Source organism: Sinohyriopsis cumingii, chromosome 11, assembly GCF_028554795.1.
Source record: "Sinohyriopsis cumingii isolate HCF-2022 chromosome 11, ASM2855479v2, whole genome shotgun sequence".
Taxonomy (NCBI): Eukaryota; Metazoa; Mollusca; class Bivalvia; order Unionida; family Unionidae; genus Sinohyriopsis; species Sinohyriopsis cumingii.
The window spans coordinates 48,606,758-48,631,239 of NC_142971.1; the positions used below are offsets into that span (position 1 = coordinate 48,606,758).

The window sequence follows — 24,482 nt, forward strand, 5'->3', positions numbered from 1 at the left end:
CAGGAATGAATAATTCGTGTACTAACTCCCTATTTATGCACATTTTTACTTTACCTATATGTGAGTCATTCTAATGGAAAATTCGAAACAAATTTTAAACAGGTATGTTCCTAGAATAGTCTAAGCTCATAAACAACATATTATAACCTACACTCACGAACAAAATTAGCTACTAACTTACAATTAATTGACAAAAAAGCACACAATTGAAATTAAATATACGTAACAAATATAATTTTAATGGAACATGTGGGAGATGAAATTTATTAGTGAGATCTTTTTTTTCGATCGATATTTGTCTAAGCTCTGCGTTTCGCGACTAGAATGAACAGTCACCTGCTATACGTGAAGGCATAGTATTTGTCACTCGACTTTGCGTCACGGTGAAAGAGCTGAGTGACCAATATTACCAAATCACAAATACACGCTGCATATATATCATTGGACTGTACATGAGATTCTTGCTAATACTATGCAGAATTAATTCAGTTCTTACCCTGTGGAGATTCGAACCCAGATCTGTATCATGTTTTGATGATGTTGATAAGTCCTGATGTAATATGTACTGGTACGTGCAGGAAATGCGATGAGTACAATTTACCCGCGGACCTTGGTTCGTGTCTACATAGAGTACGAATCAAACATTCTCTAACCTCTATGATACTATTTACTTGTATTAAATATTAATTATGCCTAGTATAAATATGCAATATCCAAAAGAATTTAGAAATAGCACTTTATTTCCGTCTGGTTTATATTTGTAACTAACACACACTCTCTCTCTCTCTCTCTCTCTCTCTCTCTCTCTATATATATATATATATATATATATATATATATATATATATATATATATATATATTCTCTCTCTCGGGATGAAAATTGTGATCTTCTCCACTGTGCAGTACTAAATGCAGCTATTTTTCTCCTTCAGATAAAAATAAAATACTCAACCTAAATACTTGTCAAGTTTTTCTTTTAATCAACAATATTTCCAATCTTTTACGACAGATATTGCGTTATTGCAATTCCACATAACTAATCTAATATGGTCAATTCGAAACCAAATACTGATACACTTGCCTTGGACAATCTAAAGAGCTAAAAGTCTGACTTACCTCCAAAACTTAGACTGTCTAATTATCACTAAGGAGATTACTTCAAAACCTTGATTTTCGTATAGGAAACATATTCTCTTGTTTAGCTTAGACAATCAGGATTACTTTATCTAATTGCCAAGAAAATTAATACTCCCATCGAAGTCAGAATAATTCTCAATAGTCCACCTTTATTAATAATTATTCCAGAAAATATCATATTATGACACTTCTTTCAAATGTCCTAGGATTTCTCAAAATTTTTCCTCTGCTTTGTCTCATCTCTGTCATTCTCAGCTATATGGACTTACACTGATATGTATGTCGCACCTTAATGGCACGGACTCTAATTAAAATTAAATTCATGCCCTAAACGGAGCAGATCACATCCCTGGCAGTCAACAAATTATTGCAAATCTAGCCCATACGTCAAACTTAATTTGTATGTGTCACGTTGAAGACGACAGAAATTTGCGCCATTATAGCCAAAATGTATGCAGGAAAACGAAGTAGGGAAAAGTGATTGTTGATATAGATAATTATGATAACGAGAAAACCTGGATCTCTCAAAATGTATATATTATTACTGTATAATTTAAAAAATCGATGCCACGTAAGGCTGATCTACCGTGTTATCTATAAACCAAAAACAAATTTGTTAAAGACAGAACTATGTTGTTTTCAGAAAATAATAATAACATTGCAAGAATGGCATTAGGGACTAAGGAAAATTTTTAAAATGCCACAATTTACAATTATTTTATAACTGAAATCTGATCAAAAAGGAACAACATTTGCCGATTTCTGACAGCGCTAATTATTCAGGGTCTCACGAAAACGTAAGTCGCTAACTATGAATACATTTTTCAGTGAAGTTGCTTCAGAAGAACTAACATACCGTCTTAATTTTTTTCTTCTGCATTTTGAAGCCTTCCATATGCTCAGTTTTTTTTTGTCAGTTTGAAAGAGCCCATATTTAGTATTTCTCTCAGGTTGCATTTAACTACATCTATCAATAAATATGAATATATCAAGCACGATATTTCTGCATATAACAATGTTTTAGAGTAATACTTTACTCAGTCACAAAATGCATATGAGCATAAAAAGGAGTAAGCAATGTCAAAAATAAATAGCTTTAATGTTCACCCGCTCGGGGAATAATATATAGTTATATGATGACGTTATAGCATACGGGCACCGTAAGGTCATACGCCATTTTGTGGGTCAATGATTTTGTTTTGCGTGGCTGTTCGTCACTGAAAGAATTTGCAGTCGCACAATGGTTAATACGTGCTTGGTTAAAGGTTGTACAAACCGTGCAGACGGTTCCGTGAAATGCAGTTTATACACTATAACTTGTGAGGAAATTTGAAGCCTTTCAGTGGTGAGTGACGACGGACATGGTTGGCCAACGTAAACAGAAACGACCTACTTTCGAAGCATTCAAAAATCTGCTCCGACCACTTATTCAAGGTACTTTCATTGTACAAATTATTATCCTTATTTATATTGGTAATAATATTAGTATATATAGCAGATATTTATTACAGTGATTAACACATAAACGTAGAAATGTGTGGCCGGTTTCGCTTTGTTTTAAATCTTGAAGTGTATGTGAAGTACAGTTCTTACCAGTATTTTTCTAACAAAATTTATATTTATAATTCAAATGTGCAGTCACTATTTCAACTAAGTTTAAACCAATACCATATATTTTATGTATATAGTCACTTTGAATTATTTACTAAGTTTTGTTTCGTTTTCTTTTTCAGGAAAACCTGCAGACTTGTATAATCGATCACATCCTGACTGGGCTCCTACCCTTAAACTTGGTAACTTATCAGGCCCTTTGAAACCCAAGAAGAAAACGAAAACAGTGGAAACAGATACAAAGGTACAAACTGATCAGTCATTAGCACGTCAACACTGTTTACCTTATATATTGTATCATTTCCTCAGTCTGATCAATGTCACTCAGTTTAATAAAGTACATTATATTCATAACCGAATAAAAAGTTATTTTCATAATATGTATTTACTAAGGTTTTACTTTTCTAATGATAATTACGTTGTTAATATTTAAGATACCATACTACTCCTTTATAAAACAAACAGCTGCCTTTCATATGATTTCCTTAAATGTGTAAAAAAAAAAAAACTAAAGTTGATATGTTGTATAATCAGTAGTGTAATACTAGAGAGAGAAGGGAACGTCATTCCCACAGCACTACGCTCCTGGTTGTACTCTCATATATTCTATTTGATAGAGCTTCAGGCTTAAACATTTTGAAATTACAGGTACAACCGAATGCAACACATACAGAAGACCAGATAAGAACATGACATACTAAAGTGTTGCTGGATTTGCAGCATTTTCATGAAACATCTCTTGCCCAGGAAGGGGATGAATCTGCTGATCACAGGGGCAATTCTATTTGTTCTGTTACAGTCAAGGAAGAGATGGAACCAGATCAAAAACTAACACCAAAGACAAGCTCCATTAGCCAGAGTATAGTTGACAGTGAAATGCAACACCTGATTACTGAAAATACACTGCTAAAAGATAAACTAAGCAGCTACAAAATGAATCAGGAATCATTTTGTGATAATGAAGATAAAGTTAAATATTAGACTGGAATGCAGAGCTACATAACCCTGATGACCATGCTTGAATTTGTTGCTCCATACATTCTAACCAGTAGAGGACTGGAAGTTGGGAAGTTTGAAAAAAAATGATAATGACACTAACGAGACTTAAACTCAACCTCACCTTGCAAGACATTGCATATGGATTTGAGGACCTGAAAGCCTAATGGCGCGAGCTAAGACTTGGTCATCATGCAAGCACAACAACACCATACAATTTCTTATTGGCATTACGCCTCGGGAATCTATTTCCTTTCTTTCAAAAGCAAAAGGAGGTAGGGCAAGTGACAAATACATAACTGAAAACTGTGGATTTTTATCAACGTTGTTGTCTGGAGATATTGTGTTAGCAGACAGGGGATTTCATATTTCAGACAGTATTGCAATGTACTGTGCTAAAGTTATTATCCCTAGTTTTACAAAAGGGAAATCACAATTGTCTCATATTGATGTAGACAATAGTAGAAAAATTGCACACTTGCGAATTCATGTCGAACGTGTAATTGACCTGGTGTGAAATAAGTATACCATGCTTCAAGGAAAGCTCCCAATTGATTTCCTCATGAATGAGAAAGGAGAAATTCCAGTTGCGACAAAATTGTTAGTGTTGCATGTTGCCTTACAAATATGTGCAAGTCTGTTGTTCCATTTGACTAGCAAGGATCTGTGAAATAATGATAGATTTATTACATATATATGACGTTTAGTCTTTGTTTTTTGTATGTCTCAAAACATTGTATTTGAAATATTCTTACCGAATTATGTGACCATTAAATATTTGTCAATAACAAATCATTATCTTGTGTTCTTAATTCTATACTTTCTGGATTATGTTGTTCTTTAGTTTAGTTCTGCTGGTTATAGATGAGAAGATCTTATGGATAGTCAGTCCATCTGTTACCATTAGCTGGTTTATGCCACTCCTCCTAAACAAGCTGAGGGACTGTCATCGAATGTTAGGCACACATTCATCCAATGGACTGATTGGTCCTAGTGAAATTGTGCTTCTCGGACAGCCAATATGGTTGCCACAGTGGCCATCATGAAAATTTTGTTATTACTACTCTGTAATGTGTGCTATAGAATAAGCGAGATATATAGAATAGAAAAAGAATAGAAAACACATTTGTACAGGGGAATGAGTTATTCGCTTTTAATTAATATATAAGCATGCATGAAAATTAAAAAAGGTGCAAGATAACACTGTACACTCAACACAATATATAGCCCCCCCCCCCATGACACACTGTACAAGCAGCACAATGTGTTTGTATATTAAATCATGTTTATTTTACATGCAAATGTCCTGAAAATGGTCTTCTAACATGTTTTAGGCTTTTTTGCTTTACTGCCACAAACTGGACGACATTCTGGACAATAGTATGATTCTTTTGGTGCCCTGGTTATATTAATGCACTTAAAGTGAAGCCATTTCAGTCTGCAGTTTTCATTATCACAACCGACAACATCATCAAATTTTTCATCATAGGGCACTTGACATAAACAAATTAGGTCAGTGTTATTTCCTGACACAGTCTGTCCATCATTGTTGTTGACAGAGGGTTGCAACATGGATGCATGCAGCTTCCTTTCCATTTGTGCAATAGGTTCAATGCTTGCGGACTGTGGTCAGGCAGAATCACATGAACGAAGAATGCTGCTGACTTTGCTTCTATATCTTGCCATAGTTCGGGGTTTGGCAGAATCCTTTCCACAGATATGTCCTTCTTTGTCCAGATAACAAAGTCACAAAACTTCTTATTACTTAAAACGATTTGTGTTAGCACCTCATATAAAACATTTACATTTTTAATCTGAGTATCTCTCACACAATATGGACACTTCACTTTCACTGTTCCCTCTCCACAACAATTACACGAAACAGGAACATCGGGAGATGCTCCGATATGGGAAAAATATCCTCAAAAGACATAATCTATGATTATGAGACCACATTCAACAACTCTGAGACTGTCATTGAGGGGCCCTAATTTGCTCGTGTAGGCATTAACTGCATCTTTTTCATGCTGCCATCCCCACCTTGTTGCCTTATTAGAAAATTTCACTGGGTAGTATATGTCTCTTATGGTGGAAATCGATGGCTTATCAATGGAAGATGTGCATACTGCTTTCATTCTTGATGCTGTTATTCTTCCTGTTCTTAGCCGGTGCCAATCTTTACACTCAGCTTGTCCACGAGTCAGCCTCTCTGCATGTTTTGCCTCTTCTGCGGTAACATTGATGTCTTGGAAAAGATTTTCACAATGTTTTACAAGTTCATATTTAGACATTAGAGTGCATTTGTCATCTGTGAGTTCACAGAGAGGTTTTGGAAGATTATTTATGCTACTGTAGGGATAAAATGTTTAGCATACTTGGGCATGATTGAAAGCACTACAGGCTTGGTTTTGGTCGAAAATAACATTGATGTGAAGTCATCGAATTCAGCATCTGTTGGTACAGGAACATATGGGAGAGTTGGCTTCGGTTTCTTTTGTTCCTTGGTATGCGTGGTTCCACAGATGGCATTTTCCAGGTTCCTTTTCTTAGTTTTAGCTGACGTGAAATCAATTTCACAAATTTCTGCATAGTCGATCTTGTCATTGCTTGATGGTAGTAACCAGTATGCTTTCTCCTGAGTAACTGTCTTTGCATTTTCTATGCGCACAGCTGTCTCGATGTAGAAAAGGAGTGCACCGATATGACTGCATGCCTCCCCAAGGCCAGCCATACAATTACAATGGGCTGCCTCAACAATACCCGTTTTTTCTGCAATTATCCATGGTTTTAATGCTGTGTCATTCATACGCTGTGAGTGTCGTACCTAAAAATGCAGAGAGAATTCTAGTTAGTTCTTCGGTTATTTTGAGCATTTTTAAATGAAATATTTGCATATGTAAACTTTTGCAACATCTGCATAAGAAAAATATATGTGTGTTTACGGTCTCCCCTCAGTTCCTGTTTTTCGTTGCCAACCCTACAACCCCACCCCAACGGATAAATAAAAATACCCCTAAATTTACCAGATATACAAGGATGACAACTTATTATGAGTCAGTGATAGAATGAAATTTAATACTTCATAAATTAACCCCATAAAATACATATAACTATCATTAATTTTGTAATGCTCTATACGAAATGGTTTGAAGTAACAAATAATGAATCTAAACTCACCTTCGCAGTAACCAACACCTTGTTGCTCACTTAGACCGCAAAGACGTCTTTGACCCAACCATTGACAAACTGGTTGTAAGCTTCAAGTGATTTGTAAGCTTTCAAATCATATAACGTGTAAGCACTTTTCGTGTTTACCAAATATTTTAAAATGTCAGTATAGGTTATCTCCGGAAGGCACTGGACATTGCTCGTCATTTTTCCTTTGTCCATTTCATACGGATCAATTCCACCAATTAAAATTAGCTTTGATTCGTCAGCACTAGTTTTTCCAGTCCATCTTTGTACATTATCTTGACTGACTTTGAAGCCATCTCTATTTAAGAATTGATTCCTTGACAATTAAATCAAATTTCGTCGTTACGCTTGGCAGCAAGTCTTCAGCACAATGAGCTTGACCCACAAAATGGCGACCGGAAACTACGTCCGCTCACAGGCGAACGTAATGGAAATTATGTATAGTACCTCTTTACAGATAAATGATGGATTGATTGATTGGTTTAACGTCACTATTAACACATTATTGACAATATCATGTCGAGAAAATAGAAGCAAAGTGATATTCCTAAGGATACAGAAGCATTCGATCTTCCATCTAAAAGCGAAGACTTTCTAAAATGCATCCCGATTTGAATGAACATAACATATGGTGATGGACTCCTTAAGATTCTTTTGACACCATTTTGTTTGGTGGTTAGGTTTCTTGATACAAATTTCAATCGACGCTGATTTTAACTGACCAACACCGCCAGTTAAAGTTTGATAATTTCAGTTACGAAGTCTGTTTACTGCCAGACTTAAGACATTGTCTCAACCTATTCATCATTAAAGTTTGAAACCCACATAGCACTACAATATCAGCTTAATATTTCTAGTCGTTTCTAACCTTCTTATGCTTGGAAGCCAACATAACAATACTTTGTTCGCTCACGATTTCATATCATTTAAGCTTTTCTCATGCTCGAAAACAGCCTAGCATTACTGTATCCATTCAAAAGCTTCACACCTTTGAAAACAACGTAAGATTACTTTATCCGCTCAAGATTTCGATGCAGTTGCAATTTGCTCATGCTAAGCATTGTTACCAGCATTTATTCAAACAGGTCCGGAGCAGCCAATGAACGTTTTCATCGTGTTAATACTTCGTTATAAACTCTAAGGAAACAAGGTCGTGGGATAACTTTCCACGAAGATAGTTTAATATTGTTCTCGTTTTCAAAACGTGTTCGTATAGATCCAGGAAATATTTAAAACTTTAAGTTATATTCCCAATCAGATCACTTTCTCAATCTCCAGGTCGGTTTCTGTTTCTCTTTTATCGCATTTCCAGATCATTTATGAAATTTAGTACACATTATTGCCTTGAACCTGATATGACTATTATTAAATCTTAGTTGAAAAACAAAACGTTTTATTCTTTTCAAGGTATGTTCTGAAATCTGCTCTATTGGATAACAATCAAATTCTTGCATCGATACAAAAATGATCATATGTGTCGTCCTTTTATTTTCAATATTCTTCCTTTGGTAGTTTCTAATATAATTATAATTCAGTTTCTGATTCATTCGACACGATCTTTGTAATATAAATCAAAATACATTACTGAATCCGAACGAATTTAATTATAAAATGAGACGAGAGAGCTGAACAGGAAGTCACCCAAATCTCACTATATGACAGACGATTTAGTCCATGAATAGGTTTTCCGTAAAACAGTAGTCGATGAAGCTTCTACTCAGAAAATATTCAATCCATATTAGATGACTCTGTAATGTTCGTGCGTGCGTGCTTGCGTGCAAGCGTGTGTGTGTGTGTGTAAGATGAAATTTCATCCTTCCTAATGAAACTATGTTATTGCTATATAAACCGCCCTGGACGTGATACAGGAGTATCAAGTATGTTTTGCCCAGTTAACGCCATTTCCTCTTTCTTTTCACAAGGAAAACTAAACTCGTATACACTAAAATCCGGTCAAGCCATAAACAAATTGCAGAACACGATTCAAATAAAAATAAAAAAAATAGTAACACTGATTAAAATCATACCTATAAACGATTTATATGGCAGGGTGAATTATATAAAAGTCGCGAGCAGATGAAGACTGCTTACAATTTTAGTTACACGTCTGGTGCTCAGCCTGGTGTCACGATAATATGACTGCGTGCGACATCATGCTAGATGTCTGCGACATAATGCCCCAGTGCTAGACATCATTACAAACTGCCACATTGCAGACATCGAAGCAGTATGACCGAAAAACTGTTAAAGCAACGTTAAAAATCCGAATCACACACACACACACACAATAAATCATCCGATATCATCGGCTACCATTTGGTCAGGGTGGTGGTCCTAAGGAGCAATTCTGTCTGTACGTACCTATCCGTATGCAGACTGCATGACTCTGTATAGATTCATCAAATGATGCTTGGCATAATTACGTCGACATAAACCTATCCTTTGATTTGCTCTTAGAATGAAGGGCCTTAAGGGAAGTGTGCTTCAACAGATTTGGCGGAATCCGACGTCCAGAAGGCATATTTGTACAGGGATTAATCTCCATCTTAGTTCCTGCAATCACTGTTGCCGGCTTGATAAGTGGCATCTTTGTCGTTGCTGGTGGTGTGATGTGTGTTGTTTGAGAACAGTCGTTCACTCCCTAAATCTTTATAAGCTTCTGTTGACACGTAAGATTTGACTGGCACGTCTTCCGTTGCCAACAATAAGTCGTTTAGCTGCCCGTAATGTTGGATTTCCCAACCTCTTTCGTTATCCGTTACCAATTAAAACCAGCATGTACGTCATACATGAAAAAATATACGGAATGAAAATGCACCAATATTCAGAAGATCCAACCTTCTATTGGAGAATGTCATCCCTATTACAGAGCAAATTGGACGGATGAGGCGGTATTGTAACGATAGCGCACCGGACACACATACTCGAGTCGTGCCTACCTCCTGAAACGTGAACCTCTATCAACATACATACATACATACATACTTACTTACTTACGTATGTACGTGCGTGCGTGGGTGCATACATACCTCCACACTGCAGACATATTAGCGATATGACTGAAATTTTTTAAAGCTACATTTAAACTCAAATCACACACAGAAACACATAGCGTTTTAACGTCTGACAGTGAATTTATTGTCAGCAGAAGTGTACTTTCTCTTGCTGTGACGTTTTAATTCAGCCAGGATGCTGGTCCCATATCTTGTATTCAAAATTATTTTCCAGTTTCTCTTATTAGCATGCAGTGTAAGTGTCTCTCGTTGTTCACTCTCCAGTTTAGCCATTCACACAGAACAGCCGATTGATGTCGCTCTTTGTCTTCTAAACCTATAATACCCTAAGATTCCTTCAAATGTGTCCAAAGTGTCCTATCCCCAATCCCTGAATACGTCGTTCGCGAAATTAATGGACACATGTTTTTCTCTCAAAGTCCAAACCTACGATTATGGGGACAATAATGTCTGACACCACTATATGGCTAAGGTAGGTGTTGCTGCCCATACCAAAAGTGAAAATTTGTTCTGCCGTAAAAGCGTCAGCATAGTGCCTACCGTACAGGCAATATGTTGCTTAACGTTGACGAATGGAGGTCGGTTTTAGATCGGGATTCGTTAACAGAACGTGTCAGACACACTGCTATGGCCACTCCAGTAGCTTGATATTGCAACATTGTTAGTTGGTTGCTTGTGTTGCTAGCTGCTGAATATGTTGCTAGCTACATATTGGAATCCAGTCTATTGCTACTGGTTGTTTACTTTTCTTCGGCATCGGTTTGGATGAGTATAATGGTGCCGAACCTGAAGCTTGTCCATTCTTATTTTCCCACGTTTGTTTAATTCTGAACAATTTTTTCTTACTATGCTCCGTTTGACCATATCTGACGAGAGTAAACGTTTTAGAGTCAGAATTCTAATACGAATCTGCTCTAATATTAGTATTTGTGACGAAGAGCGACTTTTTCAATTATTTCGTCACGAACCTTTCCGATAATGTTTAAGCGGGATTTACATGTGCTCCATTGCCCCTGATTCTGTATTTCTTTTCATTTTTCCCTTCTCTCTAAATTATGATACTAGCCACTATATTGCATCATTAAAATGTTTTGGCCTGTTGAATGCGAATTCGCATATTTTGAATCTACCAGGTGGTCAATAAAATTTTCTTTGGCCTAGTTTGCCGTGTAACCATACATCATGCAGACCAACATTTTGGTGCAATCAAGACCACATTTGGCATGTAAGCATTCATCATGCAGACCAAGATTTTGGCACACTCGGGACCACATTTGGCATGTAAGCATACATCATGCAGACCAAGATTTTAGTGCAATGAAGACCACATTTGGCATGTAAGCATATATCATGCAGACCAAGATTTTGGTGCAATCAAGACCACATTTTGCATGTAAGCATACATCATGCAGACCAAGATTTTGGCACAATCGGGACCACATTTTGCATGTAAGCATTCATCATACAGTCCAACATGTGACTAAAATGTACCAAGCCTCGGTTTGACACGACAGTAAAATAAATTACGCTCTCAGAAAATTGTGTAAACTTCGTGGGATTGGTTATAAAGAGTTCAGACTATTGATACAACAGTGATATTCTGGTTTTTGTCCGGAGACAAAACTTGCCATCAAAATTAAATATTCAGGATTCATTTCTCTCTCTCTCTCTCTCTCTCTCTCTCTCTCTCTCTCTCTCTCTCTCTCTCTCTCTTGCAAGAAAATACACACGCGTCATCAATAACCATTTAATATATAACATTCAGCTTATTGGATGCCCTGTCATTCTGTATAATATTTTGTAACACCATTCAAATCATGGTGAAACATTTTAGCACTGTACATGGACACAAGTTTTCAGTTCTTAACAGAAAACTGCGCATAAAATCAAATACTTTGAGTGTTGTGAAAAAATAAACCGTTACTAGTTGCAAAACTATATAAACTACGAATACTAGATGAAGCAATTGATTTCACTGGAATCGGATAGAAACGAAGTCAGTCGAAGAATGTGTCGCATCACACCCTAGTCACTCAGAAATAAATGCAAATATAGATTCAATCACATGATAGATGTTGCTTTCTGTTTGAAACTTCTTTTAAATGCTCAGATCCAGTTGTAGTGAATAGTCGGTTTGCTGAAACATCTTCGAACGTGTTCGCTGCTGCATCATCACATGTGCTTAACGATATGACTAGTCAATGCGTTTTTTGTGATTTGTAATTCAAATTATTTTATTGTGATTTATTTAATATCATAAAATTTTGAGAACCCTGTTCGCGAGATTTTATGCATTACTGAACTCTTGATTTACAACCCTAAAACTGCAACTCAGAAAGTGCACTGGATCCAGTAATGGGCCACGTTTGTCAGAAATTGATAATGATAAATCTATTTTGAGGGTTCATTAAAAATAAAAATAAAAACTAATCTAAGCGCTTTTGACTCTAACTGAGTCGTTGGTGAAAGACATTTACAAAATTTAGAGAAAACACGCATTAAACAGAATAACGCACTGAATTTGTATGTCCACGGGAGATGCTGTTTGAATATTTTCGATGTTACGTTCTACAGACTAAACTTTAGTGATGAAAATACACTCTAATTGGTATTGATATACTGAAGGAGAAGCAATGTCGTCAACTAATTTCTTGATATAAAATGATGGAACCATCGATAGTATTCGGTCCGATTCCTGTTTTGTAATTGCAATATTAGTTAGCCATATCAGCAATAATAATACTAACGCAAAAACTTAGTACAAAACGAGTAGTAATGGCTAAGTTAACGAATAATGACTTATATTAAAGAATTAAGTTTCTTTGAATTAACAGATCTAAACAGATTGGAGTCTTCTATGTGATCAACCGTTTCCTTTTCTCTGTATTTTCAAAGATAATTGCATGTTTTTGTTTATGTGGGGGGTGAGCTTTCTAGCATCTTTCTGTATCAAGTCTGTGTCATAAGATTGGTTCTTATAATGTTACATAATTTCTGACACGTTTTGGGAATGTCCCGTTCATTGTCGGAGTAAATTCTTCATATCCTTAGTGCATTTCTATACGAGATGCTCCGAATGCTATATTTGGATGATAGCTGGAAGATACAGATGTTTATCAGTTGACTTGGATATATATATATATATATATATATATATATATATATATATATATATATATATATATATATATATATATATATATATGGCTCATTTGTTTCGCTTTTTATGAGATATTCTGGAAATTGAAGGAGAATTTTCATGATTTAACAACACTTTATTTTTTATTTAATGACTAGTCCCAAAAAGCTAAAACTCGACAAGCGTTGTATCGTCTTTAGTCGAAAGACTACTATACAGAATATGTGACTGTTTTATGCTTTGGGGGAAAGTGGATGGGTAGTTTTTTTATTTTATGAAGAGACTCCTGTACTTGTTAACCATCTGATCTTGACGCCATAACGCAATTCCCACTGACGGAATATATCTGCTCAATTTTATTATCATTGTTCATGACGTTTCATCATTCCCTTCTGGTAGTCTCATTTTCCAGAACAAATCGTCGTTGTTTTCTGATGGCATAATCGTCCAGAAGACAACGATGAAACATTATGCAAGTGAGGCATCGTTGTCTTCTGACAGTTTCATATCGTATCATCATTGTCTTCTGAAAGTCCCATTTCCATAATGTATACTTATTGTCTTCTGTAAGTCTTGTTTTCAGCAAAGTATCATGCTTTCCTGCTGATTGTCTTGTTTATCTTAACGTATCTCAATTGTCTTGTGATGGTCTCATTTGCATAACGTATCGTCAATTGTCTTCTGATGGTCTCATTTGCATAACGTATCGTCATTATCTTTTGATTGTCTCATTTGAATAGCATATCATCATTGTTCTTATGTCACTTGTTTAGGCTCGAATAAACAGTAATACAAGAAAGATTGAAAAAAAACAAGCTTTGAAAAAATACAATAATTTATTTCCCTGGAAAAAGTCTGTAAAAATGAAAAATATGAATTTACGGTTTTATAGAATTAAATCCAAAAATAATCCGAGAATTATCCAAGAATAAAATTTTTGAAGTCCTAATTACAAAATGTTCTACTGACTTATGCTGCAATCTGTAGTGTTGAAGTCTACAGTTCCTTGTAGAAACAAGAATTATCACTCCGTTTTCTGATAGCTGAATAATTTTAAAAAAAAAAAAAAAATCTGTTCTTGTTCCACAGTATTACATGAGCACACGTATTTTCCGGAAAATTAACAGAATTAATCATTTTGAATCCAAGTAATTTGAAATAACTCCAAACCAAGTAATTTGAAATAACTCCAAACAGCACAACATACAACTAACAGTCTAACAGCCCAACGTCTACTGAGATTAATTCTCCAAAATATGGGTTATATGGTCTTTCTAAAACGTAAACAAGGGGCCACGTGATCATATTCTAGCAGGTGATAGAAGCCAGTACTTGTTACAGATCTAGTTTACCCAGTGTGATCCTGACAAAAACCAATCATTTTTACTCTGAGAAATAAAAAATATAAAAATGGATTTACATCTTAAAGACGAAGTCCCATCATGGCCTTGGAAACAACCAATCATTTTAAAATAAAATAGAACTTGTTTACGAAGGTTGCTACAAATTCTGAAACAAGGCCAGGATTTAGATCAATGTTGTTGTTCTGGAGTTTAACGCCATTTTTCAGCACACGATAGGCTATACATGGCGGCCAGTATTAATGGTGGAGGAAGAACCCGGGAAAACCCCAGAAAGAACCACCGACCCACTAGAAGCTACTGGCAAGCTTTCTCACATACCCACATTGGCTCAATCCGATACTCGAAGCGGCGCAGACAGAGATGAGATGACAGTGAGCCGTAACGGAGAGCGCTTTAGACTACTAGGCCACTCGGGGCCCCTGATTTAGATCAACACCTGGTGTTTACAAACTAACAGTCAAGGTCAGACTATTTTCTAAAAAAAAGTATGATCTCTAGTGAATAAATTTACATTACAATATCATGTAATAAAAACTAAAACTAAAAATAGAAAACTGACAAACAATTAAATTGAAATAAATATATATTAAATCACATATAATTAAATCAAATATACATAACGTTGTCCTTTGATAGTCTCATTTGCATAAATTATCATCATTATCTTTTGATTATCTCATTTGAATAATGTATCGACCTTTCCTTCTGACAGTCTAGTTTTCCATGATGTATTATCATTGTCTTGTTATAGTCTCGTTTTCCATAACATATCATCAATGTCTTTGGATTGTCTCATTTTCAGATCGCTACGGTGGCCTAGTGGTTAGAGCGTCCGCCTCGGATGCGGGAAGTTGTGGATTCGATCCCCGGCCGAGTCATACCAAGGACTTACAAAAATAACAAAGATTTCAAGATGGATGCCAAGATGGCCATATTGACTATTAGATCAGCACCATTTTCATATAGACCAACTAGACATCATAAGCAGTATGTTTTAGTATTTTAGTTAAAACCACATTCATAAAGAACTACCGCTCCGTTGGCCTAGTGGTTAGAGCGTCCGTCTCGGATGCGGGAGGTTGTGGGTTCGATCTCCGGCCGAGTCATACCAAAGACTTATAAAAATGGCACTAACAGCTGCCTCGCTTGGCGCTCAGCATTAAGAGGTTAGTGTTAGGACTGGTCGGCCTGGTGTCAGGATAATGTGACTGGGTGGGACATCATACTATATGTCTGCGGCATGATGCCCCAGTGCTAGACATCACTATAAACTGCCACACTGCGGACATCGTAGCGATATGTCTGAAAAATTGTTAAAGCTAAGTTAAAAATCCAAATCACAGATACTCACACACACTGTCTCATTTTCTATGAAGTATAATAACTATTTTTGATAGTCCCATTTGCATAACGTACCCACACTGTCTTCTTACAGTTATAGCTAGCCCTGCTTTCCAAGTAAGTAACAAATTATATACTTGTATTATATTACAATTTTGAAGCAATGCCATATAAATAATAATTTTATTTACTTAGTTTTAAATTTCCTGGAACTAAGTCGAGTCCATAGAATCTTCTTATAACTTCCATTCCAATGATCATATCGAGAATCTGAAATGCTAGACCTGTAGTATTTAAAATATTAAACAAGCAACCAAGTAATGTCCACAGTATGTGGCATAACTTATCCATATTACTAATTAGACTGTGTACAAAAACACACCAATATCAAGTACATGGCACCATTATTTTGCGTCTTCAGACTGGTGAAATTTATGACATTTTAATGTAATCTGATCTCTCTCTCTCTCTCTCTCTCTGTCTCTCTCTCGTTTTGTCTTCAGAGCGAATCATATTTTCTTTCTTTCTGTTCTCTTTTAGGAAATTGTTAAGTTTGAAAATACTTCCTATTATTTTGTTTATAACTGCTAATAAAGTTTCGTTCTGTGGTCGTATCCAAAAATAACACTGTATGGGCTGTTACCAAGTTACTTAACTCTATGTTATAGTAGAGAAATGAACATGATAACCAGCTTTCGACATACATTGCGTAGTAATCGCGATTTGCTTGTCTGACAGGATAATTTTCTACTATTAGTTTTTTGATCTCTCATCAGAAATACTTGGAAATCATAACATAGCACAACTCTGAAAAATGTCTATTATCATGCATAATAACGGCTTAAACCTGAATACGGCATAGGAAATGTTAACGTTTCGAGAGAAAAGAGTGCTTGTAACAGTTCAAATCAAATGTACTTATAATATTTTTTTATTTACCTTCATAACCGTTATCAATAACTGTACAGAACAACTATCATATTCAAAACGTAAACGTTACTACATTGATACTGCTTTATAAGTGAATCCCCAAAAATAATTTTGTTCTAAATATGTATATCTGCTATATTAGGAATAAGTAATTTTCTTTTTTTAAAGACAAATAAGCACGTATTTTAAATGGTTTCACGACTCATGCAAAAAACTTTAAATCAACTTCATATCTTTGATTAAGCCACACGTAAACTTAGCAAGAACCGTCATCATGGTTTGCTCAGCAGCTGTCATGGTATACAGTCTTGGAATATTGTTTGTGATAGGTATTTCAGTCTAGAATAAATAATATCTGCATACCGTTCCAGATTACATAGACAATTCAAAATATGTTCCTGTCAGACTTCGTGTTTTTTCAGTGAAGAATACTTCATAGCATATTACGAAATAAAGTTGTTTTGACTAACTTTCTCGTCGAATTTCTGGCAAGCTAGGCACAAAAGAGCCATTCTCCACTCAAGGAGAAGCTGAAATACAAATTACACAGCATATTCTTCTTACTGTCAATAGGCATCATCTCATTCAAAAACATTTATTATGAAGAACTTTCTTCAGAATGTAGAAACAATTAATTGTTTCGGTACTACTGATGTATGATCCAGCATGCATGCTGGAGTCTTTTGATGTTTTTGAAGCACGTAGAATGAGTCAGTCGAGATAGTACCCAGTGGTAAAGCAAGGATGCAAAGCGATGGTTTGAAAGACGGAACCACTATTTTGTTGTGTTTGTTTTTAACTGTACTCCGAAGCGTTCACATTTTTATGGATACAATAACACGGAAGGTAAGGAAAATACAGCAAGTGCAAGGTGATAAAACATTGCAAATGCAAGACAAGGGATATATATAGTTTACGAATTATAAAAATATAGTCATTATTGTTGTTTATATTTCTCCTTTGTTGTCTATGAAAGGCATATTTGCATCCTTTTAAGTTTTGTAATTTCCTTTCTGAAATATATTTGTCGAAATAGCTAAACCGTACAGAACAGAGTATAAATAATTGTTTTGGTTTAGTAGCATTTCCTACAGCGAACGGTTTACTGCAATGAAAATTAAAGGGTTTTCCACCTGTACGAGACGTTATTATGAAACGGCTTTCTGATTATGAAGAACACGTGATATATTAGGCGGCTAACTTGACAATGGCAATAGTTTATTGGCAGTGTAGGTCATAGGCCCATAATACTACAGCTACACAATAATACTGCAATTATGTAAAGCTCCAAACTAGAAAACAAATTAATACAATGAGGTATTACAACTCTATGGTTTTAAACTAATCAATAGAAAAAAGCGAAATCTAACACGTTTTGTAAAATTCAACAAATAATTTCCCTTGAATACCAAGTAAAAAGTATTAAAAAAAATTACAATATTGCGAATTAAATCCCAAATAGTCCGAAATGTTATATAGCCAGTCGTAATTAATAAAGTTATACTTAAATTCCAGTAATGATTGGATTAAGATCCAGATATGAAGGCGCCGATGTGCCTGTAGTCTTGAATGTGCTAATGTATCAGTACCCTCAAGTGTGATGATGTATTTACAATATCCCAATTAATCACAATAATATAATCCAAAATGTCCTTGTCTGAATTCACTCTAATTCCAAATTGATATTTCTGTCCAATCATATTATTTAAGAGCACTTCGTATTTCCAATGAATAATAATGTGAATAAAAAAGCTTCATCCAAATCAAAACTAAACACAACAATACAAATGATTCTGCATCAAGATCTTGCAGCAAAAATGAATAATTTCTCAGGAAAAAAAGATTGTAAAAATAAATTAATACGCAATAGAAAAGCCTGGATGTAAAAGCACATTTCTGTAAATTTTGCAATTATCAACAAGATAAAATTTGTTACAAAAATTATAATAGAAGAACACGGTAAATACAATGTCCTTGACTCGGATTAATATTTAACCCACACTCCTAGATAAATATTAACTATGTAGTATTTGTTTACAAAATAAAAACAGCATGATAGTCTCTCGTCAGGAACATCATGAATTTGATATTTCGGACAAGGTCAAGTCGAAAATACAATTATACATAATCATGGAGAAAAACTAACAAATGCATATTAAATATACATAACAGATGTGAGAAAGAATAGAAGAAAATAGAAATTTGTACGAAGATAAAACGGATGTAAAATGACATACTTGCATTTCTGTGTTCTTCCTTATAGGTAGAAAAGAATAATATTGTTTCGTGTTCATTTGATCTCTTCTGTGGAATGCAGAAAAGACGTATGTTCAAGTTGAGATATTATGACAATGTTCTTAGATTTCATCAAAGAATAGAAGATTGCTGCACATAGGTGTTTTTTGTTTGCTACAAATTTCTGATATGAATATGTTTCTATCATCTGCATAAAAAGGGCATTGTAAAACAAAGTGACATCCATCCTCTATTTAGTTTTGTCACACAACATATACGTTGATTTGGATGGATGCCATTATGCCGTCCTTCCTCTATAGCTAAACTATGAGGAGAACAACGGAGTCTGCTTAATATATTTTGTTGATGGGTAAGTAAATAAAATGGGTGTGTGAAGTTTAATGGAAAACGGATCATAAAATTTATTAAAGTCATATGTCTTATGTGATTTATTTTACCGCTGAATTCAAATCCTGAAATTAACTGTCTTTAAAAAGTTGCCTGAAACTGAACAAAAATAATTGTTCATCTCCTACATCCTGTGCGAACCAAGTCATATCGGAATAGTATGTCTTTAACTTTCGAAATCTTTATAACTTTACCCGACTAGTCCATTTCTTTCAGCTTAATAAAACATCTTCTTGGATATCGGTTATCAATGTTATCAATAATTCTAATCAACCTAACCCAATACTTAATACATTTACAATAATATCTAAAACCAAAGGGGTAGTCTTCCACATTCTCCTGGTTGTTGTTTTTGTTGTTGTGGGGTTTAACGTCATTTTTCAGCACACGATAGGCTATACATGGCGGCCAGTATAAATGGTGGAGGAAGAACCCAGGAAAACCCCGGAAAGAACCACCCACCCACGAGAAGCTGCTGGCATGCTTTCTCACATACCTACATTGGCTGAATCCGAGACTCGAACCCACGCAGACAGAGGTGAGATGGCAGTGATCCGTAACGGAGAGCGCTTTAGACCACTCGGCCACTTGGGGGCCCCATTCTCCTCGTGGTAGAATGGCGTATTTATGTCTCGGAAGGTTTAGAAATATAGTGCAGAACCTATCATGTACATTTTATTTTCAATTGTATGTCATAAGCCTTGACAAACCACTTCAGATATATATTGTATTCGTATCGCAACGTTTCGGGTAAGTACATCAATAGATGTAAATTATATGTAACTTTTAAAAACTTTTAGACAGCATATGATCATCATTAACAGTGAATACAAAGTGTTTCTGCTCGCCTTCATGACACGTTATTATTTTATATTCTACATATGGTTGCCCGGAAACCATCTGAAGAAACACGTGGATGGCGGAGTTGGTGAATCCAACATCACTAATAACCGATAGTTATAGTAATGTACGCATTCAATTTGTTATACCATATCTCGAAACTAGGAACCCTGATAAAAAGGAAATTTGAACGACAAAATCTCCAAAACTACCGCAATGATACTTGATTGCGTAAACATGGAACTTAGAACTAACAATTATGGCATTATTTAACAATATATTGATTTGATTGATTTTTTTACAATTTTAAACCATACAAAACTTCCAAAGGTGCTGAAAATCTACATGTGTTATTATAGGTATTGGGAGGATCGGTTGTTGATTTGTGTTGTTATCATTCATTCTATCATAGCAACATTTGGAGGCTTATCACAGAGATGTTTGGTATTGACACACCGCTATGACAATGACAAAATACTTCGCTTGAAAATGTCTTAGACGTGATCGATAAGTCTTCGTGTCTCTGAACTCATTCATTTGAACTACATTAAAGGTATCCTTATGACAAAATCAATACTTTTGCAATGTTTGAAGTCACTGAATGCGATATGAAAGCCGACAAATGATGTGTAATATGGTGAAGAAATTAAAATGTAAAACTCGCAGCCGTTTTTACTTCAAGTGTCATTAACTGATAACCTGAGTTACTTTCATGTATCATTTCGCTCCTGTATTTCAATTCCATATCATTGTTTCTTATGTACAACAAGGTTTTAATTCCATTATTATTATAGTCCTAATGAATGGATTGTTCCTCAGATTTCAACGTTATTATGAAATGGTTTTTATTATTATGAAATTAATGGCAGTTCTTACCGGGGTTGCTGTCAGGATGTTGTCTTTTAAGTAAATAGGAATGTCGAAGCGCTTCATTGACGACCTCGCTTTTAATTACATCATTTTGTGCAAAATGAATTTGTCTGCATGTAATAATATCACTATCGTGAAAACCTTTGAAGAAAGATTTATCAGAGTAAATACACTGTAATAAAATACAACGACACAGAGTGTAAACGGTTTCTGATAGTTTAATTGATCAAATTAAAAGTGACCTGTCATAAGTAACGATAAATGCCATCCAGGCAACCTGGGTTATCCGTTAAAACACGTGTTTTAAAAGACGACCCAGGGTAAACGGATGGAATAAAGGCATACATCAAAATGGTAAACAATATACTCTACTACGTCTTAAACACATAGCAGGAACATAGACTAATGCAGTCGATGGAACAAAGAATCACTTTTTATAAAGAATAAAGTCCAACAATGGAAGTTACTGAGTATAACATTGTGAATTTAAATGAATGGAAAGATAGTATGGAAACATTGATCTGAAATTAAGATACTGACAACATGAATGATTTATAGGTTGCAAACATCTTAATAGATACTGTAATTTTACTGAAACCTTGAAATGCAATTATAATCAAAAAGATTGTGTATGTATGGGTGAAGACCTTAGTGCTTTATCAGCCAATTAGAGAAGAAAAGATAGGTTCTGATATAAGTGTGGCTGAGGAATTATTGCTAAACTATTCTAACAGGAGATCAAAGAATATACATGTATAACAAATGCCACCATCTTTCTCTTTATAGAAAATGTAAATAATTGTTAATTACTGCATTTTTCACAAGTTTTAGCCGTGCCTGTGTTGGTACATTTACACGTTTTCAATCATTTGCATTTATTTGAATAAAATGCAACATAACATTTAGAATTATATAGCAATCTCCAGCTTGAAAGATTCTTCCAGAATATATAAAATCAGATTCGTGTATTCCTGCAATGATATATCGTTAAGTTTCCGCTAACTTTCTTGTCATTTTAGACTATATATTCACACAAACGTCCTTTGACATTAATCCTTAATTTTTTTAATATGGCGCAAGAGTACCACATGCTAAATTGCTTTCACCGATGACATGTACACGAAGAGTACGACATATTAAATTGATTTCCCCGATGGCGTTTACATGAATAGTACCACATACTAAATCGCTTTCCTCGATGGCATTTACATGAAGAGTACTACATATTAAACTGCTTTCCCCGATAGCACTTACATGAAGAGTACAACATACTAAATTGCTTTCCTCGATGACATTTACAAGACAGACTAAATTGCTTTCCCCGATGACATTTACATGAAGAGTACCATATATCAAATTGCTTTCCCCGATGACATTTACATGAAGAGTATCATATATCAAATTGCTTTTTCTGATGACATTTACATTAAGAGTACCACATCCTAAATTGCTTTCCCCGATGGCATTCACATGAAGAGTACCACATGCTAAATTGCTTTCCTCGATAGCATTCACATGAAGAGTACCACATACTAAATTAATTCTCCCGATGACATTTACATGAAGAGTACCATATATCAAATTGCTTTCCCCGATGGCATTTACATGAAGTGTACCACATATTAAATTGCTTTCCCCGATGACATTTACATGAAGAGTACCACATACTAAATTGCTTCCTCCGAAGACATTTACATGACATACTAAATTGCTTTCCCCGATGGCATTTACATGAAGTGTACCACATACTAAATTGCATTTACATGAAGAATACCACATATTACATGGTTTTTCCAAATGGATTTAATGAAGAGTACCGCATACTAAATTGCTTTCCCCAATGGCATTTACATGAAATAGTAAAACATACTAAATTTCATTTACATGAAAAGTACTACATACTAAATTGCATTTACATGAAGAACACTATAAACTAAATTGTCTTTACATGACGAGTACTACATAACAAACTGCTTTCCCCGATGACATTTACACGAAGAGTACAACATACGAAATTGCATTTACATGAATAGTACCACATACCAAATTGCATTTACATGAAAAATACCACATACTAAATTGCATTTACATGAAGAATACCACATATTAGATTGCTTTCCCAAATGGCGTCTAATGAAAAGTACCGCATATTAAATTGTTTTCCCCAATGGCATTTACAATGGCATTTACATGAATAATACCACATACTAAATTGCATTTACATTACGAGTACCACATACTAAATTGCTTTCCCCGATGACATTTACATGACACAGTAAATTGCTCTCCCCGATGGCATTTACATGAAGAGTACCACATATCAAATTGCTCTCCCCGATGACATTTACATGAAGAGTACCACATACTAAATTGCATTTACATGAAGAATACCACATATTAAATTGCTTTCCCAAACGGCGTTTAATGAAGAGTACCACATAATAAATTGGTTTCCCCATTGGCATTTACAATGGTATTTACATGAAGAATGCCACATACTAAATACATTTACATGACAAGTACTACATACCAAATTGCATTTACATGAAGAGTACCATTCACCAAATTGCTTTCCCCGATGACATTTACATGAATGGTACCACATACTAAATTGCTTTTTTAGATGGCATTTACATGACATACTAAATTGCTTTCCCCGATGGCATTTACATGAAGAGTACCACGTACAAAATTGATTTACAGTGCAATTCAAATGAAAAGGTCTTAAATACCAAAAATACTAAAAGTTTAATGAACAGGTTAAATAATAATACAAACTATAACAAACTGTATATTCCATCACTCCTATGCGGGACAACTAGTACAACAAAGATCATTATAATGGGCATGTGAATATAAACGCATAAAAAGTTAAACGTTGTATTTACAGGCAGATATTTATACAAAAGTGGAAAGCTTGATGGCGAAAGTTCACATCATGTTTGGTTGCCGATATAATAAAACGATGAATAACTGAATAGTTGAGAAATGAAGCAGTAGTATGATAACGGAGTGTTAAGATTTATGTCACTTATCAGGGTCAAAGCTTTCTATCCCCCATGACTTTATACCCGTGGTACACACGAGTGAATACCACGCGCTACCACACGTGATCATCCGTAAGAGTCTTGCGCAAGACGATCCCTGCGTCTGGATAAAAGCCAGTGCAGTTATTGATTGCAAGATGGGATGCAGCTGCTTCCGAAAATGTTTGGTGGGTTATAGAGAGTCGCAATCTGTGAAACTTGAAATGCTTTATGCCTTTAATTTAAAAGGGGAATCGAAGATTTCTTAGAGTAGCAGCCAAACTTATTCCTATTCCACCACTGATATGAAGATGAAACGAATTATTGCTGATGAACGCGGCATTTAATGATTACGGATTCGTTTTCATATCAGC

At 35.1% G+C, this 24,482-nt stretch overlaps 2 pseudogenes; one reads left to right on the plus strand and one right to left on the minus strand.

The window, feature by feature from the left end:
• The first annotated feature begins 2,500 nt into the window (after positions 1–2,500).
• Positions 2,501–4,403, plus strand: LOC149788411 (uncharacterized; annotated as a pseudogene).
• Positions 4,404–6,140: 1,737 nt separating this feature from the next.
• On the minus strand, positions 6,141–7,237 carry LOC149788412 (uncharacterized; annotated as a pseudogene).
• Between the last annotated feature and the right edge of the window lie 17,245 nt (positions 7,238–24,482).